The following is an 18,160-nucleotide window of genomic DNA, read 5'->3' as shown; positions in this document are numbered from 1 at the left end:
GAGGAGCCGTGTGTGTACAAGGTGTACGGAGAGGAGCCCTGTGTGTATGAGGTCTACGGAGTGGAGCCGCGTGTGTCCGAGGTGTATGGAACGGAGCCGCATGTGTAAGAGGTGTACGGAGCAGAGCCGTGTGTGTACGAGGTGTACGGAGCGGAGCCGCGCATCTACGATGTGTACGGAGCGGAGCCGCATGTGTACGAGGTGTACGGAGCGGAGCCGTGTGTGTACAAGGTGTACGGAGAGGAGCCGTGTGTGTACAAGGTGTACGGAGAGGAGCCCTGTGTGTATGAGGTCTACGGAGTGGAGCCGCGTGTGTACGAGGTGTACGGAGCAGAGCCGTGTGTGTATGAGGTGTACGGAGTGGAGCCGCGTGTGTACGGAGCGGAGCCGCGCGTGTACGAGGTGTACGGAGCATAGCTGCGTGTGTACGAGGTGTACGGAGCTGAGCCGCGTGTGTACGAGGTGTACGGAGCTGAGCCGCGTGTGTACGAGGTGTACGGGGCGGAGCAGCGTGTGTACGAGATGTACGGAGCGGAACCGCGCGTGTACGAGGTGTGCGGAGCGGAACCGCGTGTGTACGAGGTGTGCGGAGCGGAGCCGCGTGTGTCTATGACGTGTACGGAGCAGAGCCGAGTGTGTACGAGGTGTACGGAGCAGAGCCGCGTGTGTACGAGGTGTACGGAGCAGAGCCGCGTCTGTATGAGGTGTACGGAGCGGATCCGCATGTGTACGAGGTGTACGGAGCGGAGCCGCGTGTGTACGAAATATACGGAGCGGAGCCGCACGTGTACAGAGCGGAGCCGGGCATGTACGAGGTGTACGGAGCGGAGCCGCGTGTGTACGAGGTGTACGGAGTAGAGCCGTATGTGTACGAGGTGTACGGAGCGGAGCCGTGTGTACGAGGTGTATGGAGCGGAGCCGCATGTGTACGAGGTGTACTGAGTGGAGCACCGTGTGTACTTAGCGGAGCCGCGTGTGTATGAGGTGTACGGAGCAGAGCCGCGTGTGTATGAGGTGTACGGAGCAGAGCCGCGTGTGTATGAGGTGTACGGAGCGGAGCCGCGTGTGTACGAGGTGTACGGAGCAGAGCCGCGTGTGTACGAGGTGTACGGAGCAGAGCCGCGTGTGTACGAGGTGTACGGAGCAGAGCCGCGTGTGTACGAGGTGTACGGAGCAGAGCCGCGTGTGTACGAGGTGTACGGAGCAGAGCCGCGTGTGTACGAGGTGTACGGAGCAGAGCCGCGTGTGTACGAGGTGTACGGAGCAGAGCCGCGTGTGTACGAGGTGTACGGAGCAGAGCCGCGTGTGTACGAGGTGTACGGAGCAGAGCCGCGTGTGTACGAGGTGTACGGAGCAGAGCCGCGTGTGTACGAGGTGTACGGAGCAGAGCCGCGTGTGTACGAGGTGTACGGAGCAGAGCCGCGTGTGTACGAGGTGTACGGAGCAGAGCCGCGTGTGTACGAGGTGTACGGAGCAGAGCCGCGTGTGTACGAGGTGTACGGAGCAGAGCCGCGTGTGTACGAGGTGTACGGAGCAGAGCCGCGTGTGTACGAGGTGTACGGAGCAGAGCCGCGTGTGTACGAGGTGTACGGAGCAGAGCCGCGTGTGTACGAGGTGTACGGAGCAGAGCCGCGTGTGTACGAGGTGTACGGAGCAGAGCCGCGTGTGTACGAGGTGTACGGAGCAGAGCCGCGTGTGTACGAGGTGTACGGAGCAGAGCCGCGTGTGTACGAGGTGTACGGAGCAGAGCCGCGTGTGTACGAGGTGTACGGAGCAGAGCCGCGTGTGTACGAGGTGTACGGAGCAGAGCCGCGTGTGTACGAGGTGTACGGAGCAGAGCCGCGTGTGTACGAGGTGTACGGAGCAGAGCCGCGTGTGTACGAGGTGTACGGAGCAGAGCCGCGTGTGTACGAGGTGTACGGAGCAGAGCCGCGTGTGTACGAGGTGTACGGAGCAGAGCCGCGTGTGTACGAGGTGTACGGAGCAGAGCCGCGTGTGTACGAGGTGTACGGAGCAGAGCCGCGTGTGTACGAGGTGTACGGAGCAGAGCCGCGTGTGTACGAGGTGTACGGAGCAGAGCCGCGTGTGTACGAGGTGTACGGAGCAGAGCCGCGTGTGTACGAGGTGTACGGAGCAGAGCCGCGTGTGTACGAGGTGTACGGAGCAGAGCCGCGTGTGTACGAGGTGTACGGAGCAGAGCCGCGTGTGTACGAGGTGTACGGAGCAGAGCCGCGTGTGTACGAGGTGTACGGAGCAGAGCCGCGTGTGTACGAGGTGTACGGAGCAGAGCCGCGTGTGTACGAGGTGTACGGAGCAGAGCCGCGTGTGTACGAGGTGTACGGAGCAGAGCCGCGTGTGTACGAGGTGTACGGAGCAGAGCCGCGTGTGTACGAGGTGTACGGAGCAGAGCCGCGTGTGTACGAGGTGTACGGAGCAGAGCCGCGTGTGTACGAGGTGTACGGAGCAGAGCCGCGTGTGTACGAGGTGTACGGAGCAGAGCCGCGTGTGTACGAGGTGTACGGAGCAGAGCCGCCTGTGTACGAGGTGTACGGAGCAGAGCCGCCTGTGTACGAGGTGTACGGAGCAGAGCCGCCTGTGTACGAGGTGTACGGAGCAGAGCCGCCTGTGTACGAGGTGTACGGAGCAGAGCCGCCTGTGTACGAGGTGTACGAGGCAGAGCAGTGTGTGTACGAGATGTACGGAGCGGAGCCACGCGTGTACGGAGCGGAGCTGGGCATGTACGAGGTGTATGGAGCAGAGCCGCCTGTGTACGAGGTGTACGAGGCAGAGCCGCGTGTGTACGAGGTGTACGGAGCGGAGCCGCGTGTGTACGAGGTGTACGGGGCGGAGCAGTGTGTGTACGAGATGTACGGAGCGGAGCCGCGTGTGTACGAAATATACGGAGCGGAGCCGCGCGTGTACGGAGCGGAGCCGCGCGTGTACGGAGCGGAGCCGGGCATGTACGAGGTGTATGGAGCGGAGCCGCCTGTGTCCGAGGTGTACGGAACGGAGCCGCATGTGTACGAGGTGTACGGAGCAGAGCCGCGTGTGTACGAGGTGTACGGAGCAGAGCCGCGTGTGTACAAGGTGTACGGAGCAGAGCCGCGTGTGTACAAGGTGTACGGAGCAGAGCCGCGTGTGTACAAGGTGTACGGAGCAGAGCCGCGCGTGTACGACGTGTACGGAGCAGAGCCGCGCGTGTTCGAGGTGTACGGAGCGGAGCCGCGCGTGTACGAGGTGTACGGAGCAGAGCCGCATGTGTACGAGGTGTACGGAGCAGAGCCGCATGTGTACGAGGTGTACGGGGCGGAGCAGTGTGTTTACGAGGTGTACGGGGCGGAGCAGTGTGTGTACAAGATGTACGGAGCGGAGCCGCGTGTGTACGAAATATACGGAGCGGAGCCGCACCTGTACAGAGCGGAGCCGGGCATGTACGAGGTGTACGGAGCGGAGCCGCGTGTGTCCGAGGTGTATGGAACGGAGCCGCATGTGTACGAGGTGTACGGAGCAGAGCCGTGTGTGTACGATGTGTACGGAGCGGAGCCGCGCATCTACGAGGTGTACGGAGCGGAGCCGCATGTGTACGAGGTGTACGGAGCGGAGCCGCATGTGTACGAGGTGTACGGAGCGGAGCCGCATGTGTACGAGGTGTACGGAGCGGAGCCGCATGTGTACGAGGTGTACGGAGCGGAGCCGCATGTGTACGAGGTGTACGGAGCGGAGCCGCATGTGTACGAGGTGTACGGAGCGGAGCCGCATGTGTACGAGGTGTACGGAGCGGAGCCGCATGTGTACGAGGTGTACGGAGCGGAGCCGCATGTGTACGAGGTGTACGGAGCGGAGCCGCATGTGTACGAGGTGTACGGAGCGGAGCCGTGTGTGTACAAGGTGTACGGAGCCACGCGTGTGTACGAGGTGTACGGAGAGGAGCCGCGTGTGTACGAGGTGTACGGAGCAGAGCCATGTGTGTATGAGGTCTACGGAGTGGAGCCGCGTGTGTACGAGGTGTACGGAGCAGAGCCGTGTGTGTATGAGGTCTACAGAGTGGAGCCGCGTGTGTACGAGGTGTACGGAGCAGAGCCGTGTGTGTATGAGGTGTACGGAGTGGAGCCGCGTGTGTACGGAGCGGAGCCGCGCGTGTACGAGGTGTACGGATCATAGCTGCGTGTGTACGAGGTGTACGGAGTAGAGCCGTATGTGTACGAGGTGCACGGAGCGGAGCCGTGTGTACGGAGCGGAGCCGCATGTGTACGAGGTGTACGGAGCGGAGCCGCATGTGTACGAGGTGTACGGAGCGGAGCCGCATATGTACGAGGTGTACGGAGCGGAGCCGCATGTGTACGAGGTGTACTGAGTGGAGCCGCGTGTGTACTTAGCGGAGCCGCGCATGTATGAGGTGTACGGAGCAGAGCCGCGTGTGTATGAGGTGTACGGAATGGAGCCGCATGTGTACGAGGTGTACGGAGCAGAGCCGTGTGTGTACGAGGTGTACGGAGCAGAGCCGCGTGTGTACGAGGTGTACGGAGCAGAGCCGCGTGTGTACGAGGTGTACGGAGTAGAGCCGTGTGTGTATGAGGTGTACGGAGTGGAGCCGCGTGTGTACGGAGCGGAGCCGCGCGTGTACGAGGTGTACGGAGCATAGCTGCGTGTGTACGAGGTGTACGGAGTAGAGCCGTATGTGTACGAGGTGTACGGAGCGGAGCCGTGTGTACGAGGTGTACGGAGCGGAGCCGCATGTGTACGAGGTGTACGGAGCGGAGCCGCATGTGTACGAGGTGTACTGAGTGGAGCCGCGTGTGTACTTAGCGGAGCCGCGCATGTATGAGGTGTACGGAGCAGAGCCGCGTGTGTATGAGGTGTACGGAATGGAGCCGCATGTGTACGAGGTGTACGGAGCAGAGCCGTGTGTGTACGAGGTGTACGGAATGGAGCCGCATGTGTACGAGGTGTACGGAGCAGAGCCGTGTGTGTACGAGGTGTACGGAGCAGAGCCGCGTGTGTACGAGGTGTACGGAGCAGAGCCGCGTGTGTACGAGGTGTACGGAGTAGAGCCGTGTGTGTATGAGGTGTACGGAGTGGAGCCGCGTGTGTACGGAGCGGAGCCGCGCGTGTACGAGGTGTACGGAGCATAGCTGCGTGTGTACGAGGTGTACGGAGTAGAGCCGTATGTGTACGAGGTGTACGGAGCGGAGCCGTGTGTACGAGGTGTACGGAGCGGAGCCGCATGTGTACGAGGTGTACTGAGTGGAGCCGCGTGTGTACTTAGCGGAGCCGCGCATGTATGAGGTGTACGGAGCAGAGCCGCGCATGTATGAGGTGTACGGAGCAGAGCCACGCGTGTATGAGGTGTACGGAGCGGAGCCGCGTGTGTACGAGGTGTACGGAGCAGAGCCGCGTGTGTACGAGGTGTACGGAGCAGAGCCGCGTGTGTACGAGGTGTACGGAGCAGAGCCGCGTGTGTACGAGGTGTACGGAGCAGAGCCGCGTGTGTACGAGGTGTACGGAGCAGAGCCGCGTGTGTACGAGGTGTACGGAGCAGAGCCGCGTGTGTACGAGGTGTACGGAGCAGAGCCGCGTGTGTACGAGGTGTACGGAGCAGAGCCGCGTGTGTACGAGGTGTACGGAGCAGAGCCGCGTGTGTACGAGGTGTACGGAGCAGAGCCGCGTGTGTACGAGGTGTACGGAGCAGAGCCGCGTGTGTACGAGGTGTACGGAGCAGAGCCGCGTGTGTACGAGGTGTACGGAGCAGAGCCGCGTGTGTACGAGGTGTACGGAGCAGAGCCGCGTGTGTACGAGGTGTACGGAGCAGAGCCGCGTGTGTACGAGGTGTACGGAGCAGAGCCGCGTGTGTACGAGGTGTACGGAGCAGAGCCGCGTGTGTACGAGGTGTACGGAGCAGAGCCGCGTGTGTACGAGGTGTACGGAGCAGAGCCGCGTGTGTACGAGGTGTACGGAGCAGAGCCGCGTGTGTACGAGGTGTACGGAGCAGAGCCGCGTGTGTACGAGGTGTACGGAGCAGAGCCGCGTGTGTACGAGGTGTACGGAGCAGAGCCGCGTGTGTACGAGGTGTACGAGGCAGAGCAGTGTGTGTAGGAGATGTACGGAGCGGAGCCACGCGTGTACGGATCGGAGCTGGGCATGTACGAGGTGTATGGAGCAGAGCCGCGTGTGTCCGAGGTGTACGGAACGGAGCCGCATGTGTACGAGGTGTATGGAGCGGAGCCGTGTGTATACGAGGTGTACGGAGCGGAGTCGTGTGTACGAGGTGTACGAAGCGGAGCCGCATGTGTACGAGGTGTACGGAGCGGAGCCGCGTGTGTACGAGGTGTATTGAGTGGAGCCGCGCGTGTACGGAGCGGGGCCGCGTGTGTACGAGGTGTACGGAGCAGAGACGCGTGTGTACGAGGTGTACGGAGCAGAGACGCGTGTGTACGAGGTGTACGGAGCAGAGCCGCGTCTGTATGAGGTGTACGGAGCGGAGCCGCATGTGTACGAGGTGTACGGAGCGGAGCCGCGTGTGTACGAGGTGTACGGGGCGGAGCAGTGTGTGTACGAGATGTACAGAGCGGAGCCGCGTGTGTACGAAATATACGGAGCGGAGCCGCGCGTGTACAAGGTGTACGGAGCAGAGCCGCGTGTGTCCGAGGTGTATGGAACGGAGCCGCATGTGTACGAGGTGTACGGAGCAGAGCCGCGTGTATACGAGGTGTACGGAGCAGAGCCGCGTGTGTACAAGGTGTACGGAGCAGAGCCGCGTGTGTACAAGGTGTACGGAGCAGAGCCGCGTGTGTACAAGGTGTACGGAGCAGAGCCGCGCGTGTACAAGGTGTACGGAGCAGAGCCGCGCGTGTACAAGGTGTACGGAGCAGAGCCGCGCGTGTACAAGGTGTACGGAGCGGAGCCGCGCGTGTACGAGGTGTACGGAGCGGAGCCGCGCGTGTACGAGGTGTACGGAGCGGAGCCGCGCGTGTACGAGGTGTACGGAGCGGAGCCGCGCGTGTACGAGGTGTACGGAGCGGAGCCGCATGTGTACGAGGTGTACGGAGCAGAGCCGCATGTGTAAGAGGTGTACGGAGCGGAGCCGTGTGTACGAGGCGTACGGGGCGGAGCAGTGTGTACGAGGCGTACGGGGCGGAGCAGTGTGTTTACGAGGTGTACGGGGCGGAGCAGTGTGTGTACAAGATGTACGGAGCGGAGCCGCGTGTGTACGAAATATACGGAGCGGAGCCGCACCTGTACAGAGCGGAGCCGGGCATGTACGAGGTGTACGGAGCGGAGCCACGTGTGTCCGAGGTGTATGGAACGGAGCCGCATGTGTACGAGGTGTACGGAGCAGAGCCGTGTGTGTACGAGGTGTACGGAGCGGAGCCGCGCATCTACGAGGTGTACGGAGCGGAGCCGCATGTGTACGAGGTGTACGGAGCGGAGCCGTGTGTGTACAAGGTGTACGGAGCCACGCGTGTGTACGAGGTGTACGGAGAGGAGCTGCGTGTGTACGAGGTGTACGGAGCAGAGCCATGTGTGTATGAGGTCTACAGAGTGGAGCCGCGTGTGTACGAGGTGTACGGAGCAGAGCCGTGTGTGTATGAGGTGTACGGAGTGGAGCCGCGTGTGTACGGAGCGGAGCCGCGCATGTACGAGGCGTACGGAGCATAGCTGCATGTGTACGAGGTGTACGGAGCGGAGCCGCGTGTGTACGAGGTGTACGGGGCGGAGCAGCGTGTGTACGAGGTGTACGGAGCGGAGCCGCGCGTGTACGAGGTGTGCGGAGCGGAACCGCGTGTGTCTATGACGTGTACGGAGCAGAGCCGAGTGTGTACGAGGTGTACGGAGCAGAGCCGCGTGTGTACGAGGTGTACGGAGCAGAGCCGCGTGTGTACGAGGTGTACGGAGCAGAGCCGCGTGTGTACGAGGTGTACGGAGCGGATCCGCATGTGTACGAGGTGTACGGAGCGGAGCCGCGTGTGCGAGGTGTACGGGGCGGAGCAGTGTGTGTACAAGATGTACGGAGCGGAGCCGCGTGTGTACGAAATATACGGAGCGGAGCCGCACGTGTACAGTGCGGAGCCGGGCATGTACGAGGTGTACGGAGCGGAGCCGCGTGTGTCCGAGGTGTATGGAACGGAGCCGCATGTGTACGAGGTGTACGGAGCAGAGCCGTGTGTGTACGAGGTGTACGGAGCGGAGCGTGTACGAGGTGTACGGAGCGGAGCCGCATGTGTACGAGGTGTACGGAGCGGAGCCGTGTGTGTACAAGGTGTACGGAGCCACGCGTGTGTACGAGGTGTACGGAGAGGAGCCGCATGTGTACGAGGTGTACGGAGCAGAGCCGTGTGTGTATGAGGTCTACGGAGTGGAGCCGCGTGTGTACGAGGTGTACGGAGCAGAGCCGTGTGTGTATGAGGTGTACGGAGTGGAGCCGCGTGTGTACGGAGCGGAGCCGCGCGTGTACGAGGTGTACGGAGCGGAGCCGCGCGTGTACGAGGTGTACGGAGAGGAGCCGCACGTGTACGAGGTGTACGGAGCGGAGCCGCACGTGTACGAGGTGTACGGAGCGGAGCCGCATGTGTACGAGGTGTACGGAGCAGAGCCGCATGTGTACGAGGTGTACGGGGCGGAGCAGTGTGTGTACAAGATGTATGGAGCGGAGCCGCGTGTGTACGAAATATACGGAGCGGAGCCGCACGTGTACAGAGCGGAGCCGGGCATGTACGAGGTGTACGGAGCGGAGCCGCGTGTGTCCGAGGTGTACGGAGCAGATCCGCATGTATACGAGGTGTACGGGGTGGAGCAGTGTGTGTACGAGATGTATGGCGCGGAGCCGCGTGTGTACGAGATGTACAGAGCAGAGCTGCGTGTGTATGAGGTGTACGGAGCGGAGCCGCGTGTGTACGAGGAGTACGGGGCGGAGCAGCGTGTGTACGAGATGTAGAGGGCGGAGCAGCGTGTGTACGAGATGTAGAGGGCGGAGCAGCGTGTGTACGAGATGTACGGAGCGGAGCCGCGCGTGTACGAGATGTACGGAGCGGAGCCGCGCGTGTACGAGGTGTGCGGAGCTGAGCCGCGTGTGTCTGTGAGGTGTACGGAGCAGAGCCGCGTGTGTACGAGGTGTACGGAGCAGAGCCGCGTCTGTATGAGGTGTACGGAGCGGAGCCGCATATGTACGAGGTGTACGGGGCGGAGCAGTGTGTGTACGAGATGTACGGAGCAGAGCCGTGTGTGTACGAAATATACGGAGCGGAGCCACGCGTGTACGGAGCGGAGCCGGGCATGTACGAGGTGTACGGAGCGGAGCCGCGTGTGTCCGAGGTGTACGGAACGGAGCCCCATGTGTACGAGGTGTACGGAGCAGAGCCACGCGTGTACGAGGTGTACGGAGCGGAGCTGCGCGTGTACGAGGTGTACGGAGCGGAGCTGCATGTGTACGAGGTGTACGGATCGGAGCCGTGTGTGTACAAGGTGTACGGAGCCACGCGTGTGTACGGAGAGGAGCCGTGTGTGTACGAGGTGTACGGAGCGGAGCCGCGTGTGTACGAGGTGTACGGAGCGGAGCCGCGTGTGTACGAGGTGTACGGAGCGGAACCGCGTGTGTCTATGACGTGTATGGAGCAGAGCCGAGTGTGTACGAGGTGTACGGAGCAGAGCCGCGTGTGTACGAGGTGTACGGAGCAGAGCCGCGTGTGTACGAGGTGTACGGAGCAGAGCCGCGTATGCGAGGTGTACGGGGTGGAGCAGTGTGTGTACGAGATGTACGGAGCGGAGCCGTGTGTGTACGAAATATACGGAGCGGAGCCGCGCGTGTACGGAGCGGAGCCGGGCATGTACGAGGTGTACGGAGCGGAGTCGCGTGTGTCCGAGGTGTACGGAACGGAGCCGTGTGTGTACGAGGTGTACGGAGCGGAGCCGCGCGTGTACGAGGTGTACGGAGCGGAGCCGCGCGTGTACGAGGTGTACGGAGCGGAGCCGCGCGTGTACGAGGTGTACGGAGCGGAGCCGCATGTGTACGAGGTGTACGGAGCGGAGCCGTGTGTGTGCAAGGTGTACGGAGCAGAGCCGTGTGTGTACGAGGTGTACGGAGCGGAGCCGCGTGTGTACGGAGCGGAGCCGCGCGTGTACGAGGTGTACGGAGCGGAGCCGCGCATGTACGAGGTGTACGGAGCGGAGCCGCATGTGTACGGGGTGGAGCAGTGTGTGTATAAGATGTACGGAGCAGAGCCGCGTGTGTACGAAATATACAGAGCGGAGCTGCGTGTGTACGAAGTGTACGGAGCGGAGCCGTGTGTGTACGAGGTGTACATGGCGGAGCAGCGTGTGTACGAGATGTACGGAGTGGAGCCGCGCGTGTATGAGGTGTGCGGAGCAGAGCCGCGCGTGTATGAGGTGTGCGGAGCAGAGCCGCGTGTGTACGAGGTGTACGGAGCGGAACCGCGTGTGTCTATGAGGTGTACGGAGCGGAGCCGCGTGTGTACGAGATGTACGGAGCGGAGCCTCGTGTGTACGAGGTGTGCGGAGCCGTGTGTGTACGAGGTGTACGGAGCGGAGCTGTGTGTGTATGGAGCGGAGCCGTGTGTGTACGAGGTGTACGGAGCAGAGCCGCGCATGTACGAGGCGTATGGAGCGGAGCCGCCCGTGTACGAGGTGTACGGAGCAGAGACGTCTGTGTACGAGGTGTACGGAGCGGAGACGTCTGTGTACGAGGTGTACGGAGCGGAGACGTCTGTGTACGAGGTGTACGGAGCGGAGCCGCGTGTGTACAAGGTGTATGGAGCGGAGCCGCACATCTATGAGGTGTACGGAGCGGAGCCGCGTGTGTACGAGGTGTATGGAGCAGAGCCGTGTATGTATGGAGCGGAGCCGCGTGTGTACGAGGTGTACGGAGTGGAGCCGTGTGTGCACGAGGTTTTTCCCTCATATCTTTACCATTTGGCGGTGTGACAATAATATTACATTTGTTCACCCACCATGCCGGCAGGTCCTATATTAGCCGGCAGGTCCTATATTAGGCCACTCCACCCACCGCTCTCTGCTGAATGTTGGTTCCTGGGCAGTTCACTCTGCTAGTGTCCAGTTTGTTGCTCCTGTTATACCTCGCACTCGTGTCTCTGACTCTTCCACCAGCTGCTGCGGTCCTGGGGACTACCATTGAGTAGTACCCGATGTCTACCAGCAGCCCATCCTATCCTCTCCACCAGAGGCTCTAGTGAAGACCTGGTAGACACCTAGTTATGCCCTCCAGGGTAAGCTCGGCCCGTGGCCCTGTGGGTCCACATCCACCAGCGTTACACCAAGTAACCGTGTGTACAATTACGGTGGCACAGCCTAATCATAGGTATAGGGGAACCTCCGCAGATGACTGCGCTGTTACTGAAAATCCCTATACAAAGATTAAGCCCACATTCACATGTTCAGTATTTGGTCAGTATTTTACAATAAAATTTGTAAGCCAAAACCTATTCTTTATAGTTCATCTCTCTTTGCAAATCCCTTCACTGGCTCCCAATTGCCCAGCATATCCAGTTCAATCTACTAACACTGACCTACAAAGCCATCTATAATCTTTCTCCTCTGTTCATCTCTGAACTAATCTCCCAATATATTCCCTCATGTAATCTCCGGTCTTCCCAAGATCTCCTTTTCTCCTCCACACTTATTCATTCCTCACCCAATCGCCTCCAAGACTTCTCCCGAATTTCCCCCATCTTCTGGAATTCTGCGCCTCAACAAGTCCGATTATCTGCCACATTCGGATCCTTCAGACGGAACCTGAAAACCCATGTCTTCAAGAAAGCTTACAACTTGCAATGACCACGCTGCCGCCTCACCACCACCAGAGCTGCTGCAACCCCCCAACCTACTGTCTCCTTCCCCACCATCCTATAAATGTAAGCCCGCGAGGGCAGGGTCCTCTTCCCTCTGTACCAGTCTATCATTGTTAGGTCATTTACTGTAAGTGATATCTGTATTTCGTGTGTAACCCTTTCTCATGCACCATGGAATCAATGGCGCTATATAAAATAATAATATTTCAGTCTTGTGATTTTCCTGGATATTTAAGACCATTTAAGCGGACCCGTATAGACATTAATCTACGTATCCCTCTTATTCTATTGTTTTTTTATGCATATAAGAATTGTTCATGGGTACACACTTAATATATGTTTGCATGTGTAACTTTAGGTACATATTCTATATATATGTGTACAGTTATTATATTTCACATTGCACTTTATTTTTCATGCACATAGACAACTAATTCTGTCATAATATGTGCTTTTGTGTATATACAGAACAGACCAAACGTTTGGACACACCTCATTTAAAGATTTTCCTGTATTTTCATGACTATGAAAATTGTACATTCACACTGAAGGCATCACAACTATGAATTAACACATGTGGAATTATATACTTAACAAAAAAGTGTGAAACAACTGAAAATATGTCTTATATTCTAGGTTCTTCAAAGTAGCCACCTTTTGCTTTGATGACTGCTTTGCACATTTTTCCTTATTCTGGGACTTGTGGGGGAAGGGAACTGGACTAAGTAGCATGGGGAAAATCCAGGTCCTTGAAGAAGAACCCCGGACGAAGTCTCAGATGGAGGAGTTCCCACTGTGCGTCCTTGTCGGTGATGAGGGTGAGATGGTGACCGAGGAGGCCGACCTCCCTGCGTTAGATATGTCCAGAGAGAACTTTTGGACTGCTCAAGTTCGAGACCTGACCTTAAAAGGGGCGTTCCTACCAGGTTACTGTATGTAATGGGGTTGCCCAAGAGCCAGGGGCCGACACCAGATTCCCCCACTTTGCAGTGCAGGGGGAGTTGCTATATCGGGTGGCCAAACTGAGGGGCGGTGAGATAGTGGAACAGCTGTTAGTGCCGGGGCCATACAGACGGCGGGTGCTACATATGGCCCATTCACATGTTCTGCGGGGACACCTAGGGGTCGAGAAAACTCAGGAGAGGATATTGAGAAGGTTTTATTGGCCAGGGTGTTATCGAAAAGTTCAAAACTATTGTAGGTCCTGCCCCACCTGCCAAATAACCGCTCCCTCCTTCCACTTCCGTAGCCCCTTAGTCCAACTACCTGTGATAGAGGTTCCCTTTGAGAGGATTGCCATGGACCTCGTGGGCCCCTTAGTTAAATCAGCTCGGGGCCACCAATATATCCTGGTCATCATGGACTATGCGACTCGGTATCCGGAAGCGGTTCCCCTAAGGAACATGTCCAGTAAAAGTATAGCCCGAGAGCTGGTCCATATTTTTGCTTGGACAGGTCTACCAAAAGAGATTCTGACAGACCAAGGAACCCCCTTCATGAGCAAGGTGATGAAGGAGCTTTGCAGAGTCCTTCAGATAACTCAGCTTCGGACTTCGGTTTATCATCCACAGATGGCCGGCCTAGTAGAACGCTTCAACAAGACCTTAAAGGCGATGCTCAAGAAGGTTGTTGAAATGGATGGGCGAGACTGGGACTACCTGCTCCCATTTCTGCTTTTCTCGGTCAGAGAAGTTCCTCAAGCCTCCACTGGCTTCTCTCCATTTGAGCTCCTATATGGGCGGCATCCAAGAGGTCTCCTACACATCGCCAAGGAAACTTGGGAGGCTGAAGTCACACCACACCGGAGTATCATCGAACATGTCGCCCAGTTACAGGGGAGAATGTCAAAGGTGATGCCCATCGTGAAGGAACATCTCCTCCAGGCGCAGGAAGCCCAGGCGAGGGTCTATAACCGGTTGGCGAGACTAAGACAGTTCCAGCCCGGGGACCGTGTTTTGGTGCTGATCCCTACCGTTGAGAGCAAGTTCCTCGCCAAATGGCAAGGTCCATACGAGGTGGTGGAGAAAGTCAGCGAGGTTAATTATAAAGTCCACCAGCCTGGCCGAAGAAAGCCGCATCAAATATATCATGTAAATTTGCTCAAGCCGTGGCGGGACCGTGAACCTGTGGAAACTCCTTGCCTGGGAGCCGCACCAGAAGGCAAGGTGGAGGAGGTCACTATTGCAGAGACTCTATCACCGGCCCAGAAGCAACAGTGTCGAGAATTACTACAGCGGAATCGGGAGCTGTTCTCAGAGTTGCCGGGGCATACTCAAGTGGTAGAGCATGATGTGCTGACAGAGCCGCACGTACGAGTGAATCTGAAGCCGTATCAGATTCCAGAAGGACGCCGGGAGGTGATCTCGGCCGAGGTGAAGAGGATGTTAGACCTCGGAGTAATAGAGGAGTTAAAGAGTGGGTGGTTGAGCCCAATCGTCCTCGTGCCGAAACCCAATGGAGAGTGGAGGTTTTGTAATGACTACTGCAGACTGAATGAGGTATCCAAGTGTGACGCGTACCCGATGCCCCGTGTCGACAAACTCATCGAGAGGCTTGGACCGGCGAGGTACATCACCACTCTTGACCTGACGAAGGGCTACTGGCAGATCCCCATGTCCCAAATGGCTAAGGAGAAGACGGCTTTCTCAACACCTGATGGGTGTTTTCAATACACGCAGATGCCATTCGGACTACAGGGGGCCCCAGCCACTTTCCAGGGGGCTATGGATCGGATCCTAGCCCCACATAAGAAGTATGCCGCAGCCTACCTCGACGACATTGAGGTCTTTAGCCCAGACTGGGCTAGTCACCTACCTAAACTACAGGCCGTTCTGGACGCGCTAAGGAAGGCAGGATTTACCATAAATCCGAGAAAGTGTGCCATCGGAAAGGAGGAGGCCAAGTACCTGGGCTATGTTGTTGGGAGAGGCGAAATAAAGCCGCAAATCAAGAAAGTGGAGGCAATTCAAACCTGGTCGCAACCACTCTCGAAGAAGCAGGTGAGAGCATTCCTGGGAATGGTGGGATACTACCGGAGGTTTATCCCGAATTTCGCTATGATTGCCGCGCCACTAACGAATCTTCTAAAAGGCACCAAATCAATCATGGTGAAATGGACGGAAGAAACGGAGACCGCGTTTCAACAGTTGAAGCTAACACTGTGCAAGCAGCCGGTCCTGGTCTTCAAGAAAGAATTTGTAGTCCAGAGGGACGCTTCAGAGGTTGGTCTAGGGGCTGTACTCTCCCAAGAGATAAATGGGGAAGAACATCCCATTCTCTATCTAAGCCGAAAGCTGTCCTCCTGCGAGAAGAACTACGCCATAGTAGAGAAAGAGTGTTTAGCCATAAAATGGGCCGTGGATACACTGAAATATTACCTACTAGGCTGGAAGTTTAAATTAGTATCAGACCATGCCCCGTTGAGATGGTTGAGGGAGAAGAGGGGTAAAAATGCCAGGGTAACTAGATGGTTCCTAGGACTTCAAGAGTTTAACTTTCACGTGGAGCATAGGCCCGGGAAGTTACATGGGAATGCAGATGCCCTCTCTAGGATTCCCTGCCTGGTGTCAGAAGGTGCCCAAACCCCCGGCTTTGGGCAGAGGGGGGGAATATGTGACAGTGTCACTGGTTTTATATGTGAGGGGAGGTATGTATCACTCAGGATGCTCTCCTGTGTGAACTAAGACCTACTTTATTTTTCTGCCAGCATGTTATATGCTGGTAGATTTACTCTGTTAAAGGGTGTGCGGTTTTATGGGAATGGCAAAGAGGGCGGGACACCATTCCCCCTACCTCCCCTCAAGGTGTGGCTGAGCAATGTGTAAAAGCTCAGTCCTGTTTTTTTTCCCTGTGAAGTGTGGTCTGGAGAGGGAAGTCTCCAGACAGTATTGTGGAAGCTGCAGAGCTTGTTACCTGTGCAGTTTATGCTACCGAGATCGGGCGGAACCCGCTCAACTATGGATGGAGCTATACTTTGTTTTGTTTTTCCATTTAACCCAGAGGGGTCTTGTTTATTTTTTCTGCGAAACCCTGCACGAGTTTATGCCAGACAATAAACCAGCAGAAAGGTAACCTTAGAACGTGTGTCCTGAGTCTGCCTCCTGGAGAGCCGAGCGAGTCGTCTTGCCACAGTATATATATATTTTATTGTCTTTATCAATAAATGTTATATTTTATACTGCCCTAGTTCCTGTGTCACATATGTAGGTTATTATAGTTGCAGATACATGAACGTCTGATTATAGCACTATACTGACTTTGAGTAATTATCCAATAACTAGTGATCAGCAAATGATCTTTGGATAAGGGGTTAACCGAGCACGCTCAAGTATAACTGAGTATCTTTGGCGTGCTCGTATATCATGTTCGAGTCCCTGTGTCTGCATGATTTGCAGATGTTAGACAGCCTCAACACATGCAGGGATTCCCTGTTTATTGGGGAATCCTCACGTGTTGAAGCTGTTTAACAGCCGCAAATCATGCAGACACAGGGACTCGAACACAATATACGAGCACTCCGATGATACTCAGTTATGCTCGAGTGCGCTCTGTTAACCCCTTATCCGAGCACGTTCCCTCATCACTACCGATAACAAGATGCGGCCGGACAATCGCAGTAATGCCAGTAGAAAACATGGCTACAGCACTACAGTGTATGGCAGGCAATGCCCGAATGTATACTGGCCGTATAACAGACACAAGACATACGGGGGGCGGTCTAGAACTCCCCCGATACTCGTAATGGAGAGATAATCACCAGTATCTACATTACTGTGCTGGAACCAGGAGAGGAATAATGGCGCTGTGTGAGGACTTCTCTGGGCTTCTGTCCTTCATCCTGCAGTCGTCTGAATGGATCTAATGTGGACGGGAACCAGCTAAGCCGCATTCTGTCCACAGCTGTTACCTCACTGTTCACACCACACAGAGACCCCAAAAGAGTCTCCGTGCTGAAGGGGTTAATGCCCAGTAATGGGGAATCTCCACATACCTCCACCTGCAGAGCCGCCACCACATATATGACTGTTCTGTGCACACAGGACCTGTGATGAGGTCACAGGAGGGGAGGAGTCAGGGGTCACATGATCAGGGGCCTCAGTGGCTGCAGGACTCTGCTGTGCTGGTTGTCATGGTGCTGGATGAAGTTGTCTACTAGATAGATAAAGTGTCTCTCCATAACCAGGATTACACAGTAGTGAAGAAGACCTCTAGTGGGCGCTGTCAGGACCCTGTGTCTGAGGGATGGGGAAGACCCCTGAGCCCAATAACAGCGCCTCCACCTCACCCCCTGATACATGAAGATATCAATGACCAGAAGATCCTAGAACTCACCTACAAGATGATTGAGCTGCTGACTGGAGAGGTGACATTGCTGGGAATGCTGGGACATTATACAGTAACGCTATGAAGGGATCGGGGGATGACAGTATCATTGTATGTGTCAGGTTCCTATAAGGTGTCAGGATGTCGCTGTCTATTTCTCCATGGAGGAGTGGGAGTATTTAGAAGGACACAAAGATCTGTACAAGGACGTCATGATGGAGGTTCCCCAGCCCCTCACATCACCAGGTAATAGACAGGACTAAATACACACGGCCTATAATTATCTGTATGTAAAAAATGAATTCAGTCTGTTATGCACACGCCCGGACTGACTGGCGTGTGCGTGATTAGTGATCCCACTGTACCATGAACCGAAGAGTGCCTGGAGGGGCATAACTAAGTATCAACCCGATCCGACCAAGGTCGCACGGCGGCTCAGTCGACTCCGTGCACCAGTGAGGAACCGAGCAGAGGGACCAGGTGCTACTCCAGGTCAGACCCCGGACACAGCTGTTGACCCACACTGGGGAATGCAGGAACAGGCAGGTTAGGCTGACATGCAGATAGGTGGGTATTGGCAGGCACGGCTGGTATGCAGACAGGTGGGTTCTGGCAAGCACGGCTGCTATGCAGACAGGTGGGTACTGGCAAGCACGGCTGGTATCCAGACAGGTGGGTACTGGCAAGCACGGCTGGTATGCAGACAGGTGGTTACTGGCAAGCATGGCTGGTATGCAGACAGGTGGTTACTGGCAAGCACGGCTAGACTGCAGACAGGGAGGTACTGGCAAGCACGGCTGGAGTGCAGACAGGGAGGTACTGGCAAGCTCGGCTGGCGTGCAGACAGGTGGATACTAGCAGGTTGGAGCGCAGGCTGGATAGGGTCCAGTACAGACTGGGATACAGGAACAGAGCCGCAGATGCGGTAGACAAGCAGAGTAAAGCGAAACCGCCGGAGCGGTGGACAAGGTAGCAGATCTGGTGAAGAAGAAGAAGAAACTGCTGACTGTCCTGAAAAT

At 57.1% G+C, this 18,160-nt stretch overlaps 1 protein-coding gene across 2 annotated transcripts in view; it reads right to left on the bottom strand.

Annotated features, from left to right (window-relative positions):
• The window catches only part of LOC141192325 (uncharacterized), a 43,189-nt gene extending 26,300 nt beyond the window's left edge, over positions 1–16,889 (bottom strand). The window contains exon 1 of one of the 2 annotated variants that reach the window (XM_073661816.1): positions 16,810–16,889. The gene's annotated coding sequence lies outside the window, so the exon portion shown is untranslated. Of the gene's footprint in view, positions 1–16,575; positions 16,709–16,809 lie in introns of those variants that run through there. The other variant, XM_073661817.1, reaches the window with a different exon arrangement.
• Between the last annotated feature and the right edge of the window lie 1,271 nt (positions 16,890–18,160).

This window comes from Phyllobates terribilis, unplaced genomic scaffold (assembly GCF_046119375.1).
Source record: "Phyllobates terribilis strain yellow unplaced genomic scaffold, ASM4611937v1 Scaffold_60__1_contigs__length_8166268, whole genome shotgun sequence".
Lineage (NCBI taxonomy): Eukaryota > Metazoa > Chordata > Amphibia > Anura > Dendrobatidae > Phyllobates > Phyllobates terribilis.
Note: the sequence above shows the minus strand (reverse complement) of the source record. Positions and strands in the feature narration are given on the sequence as shown.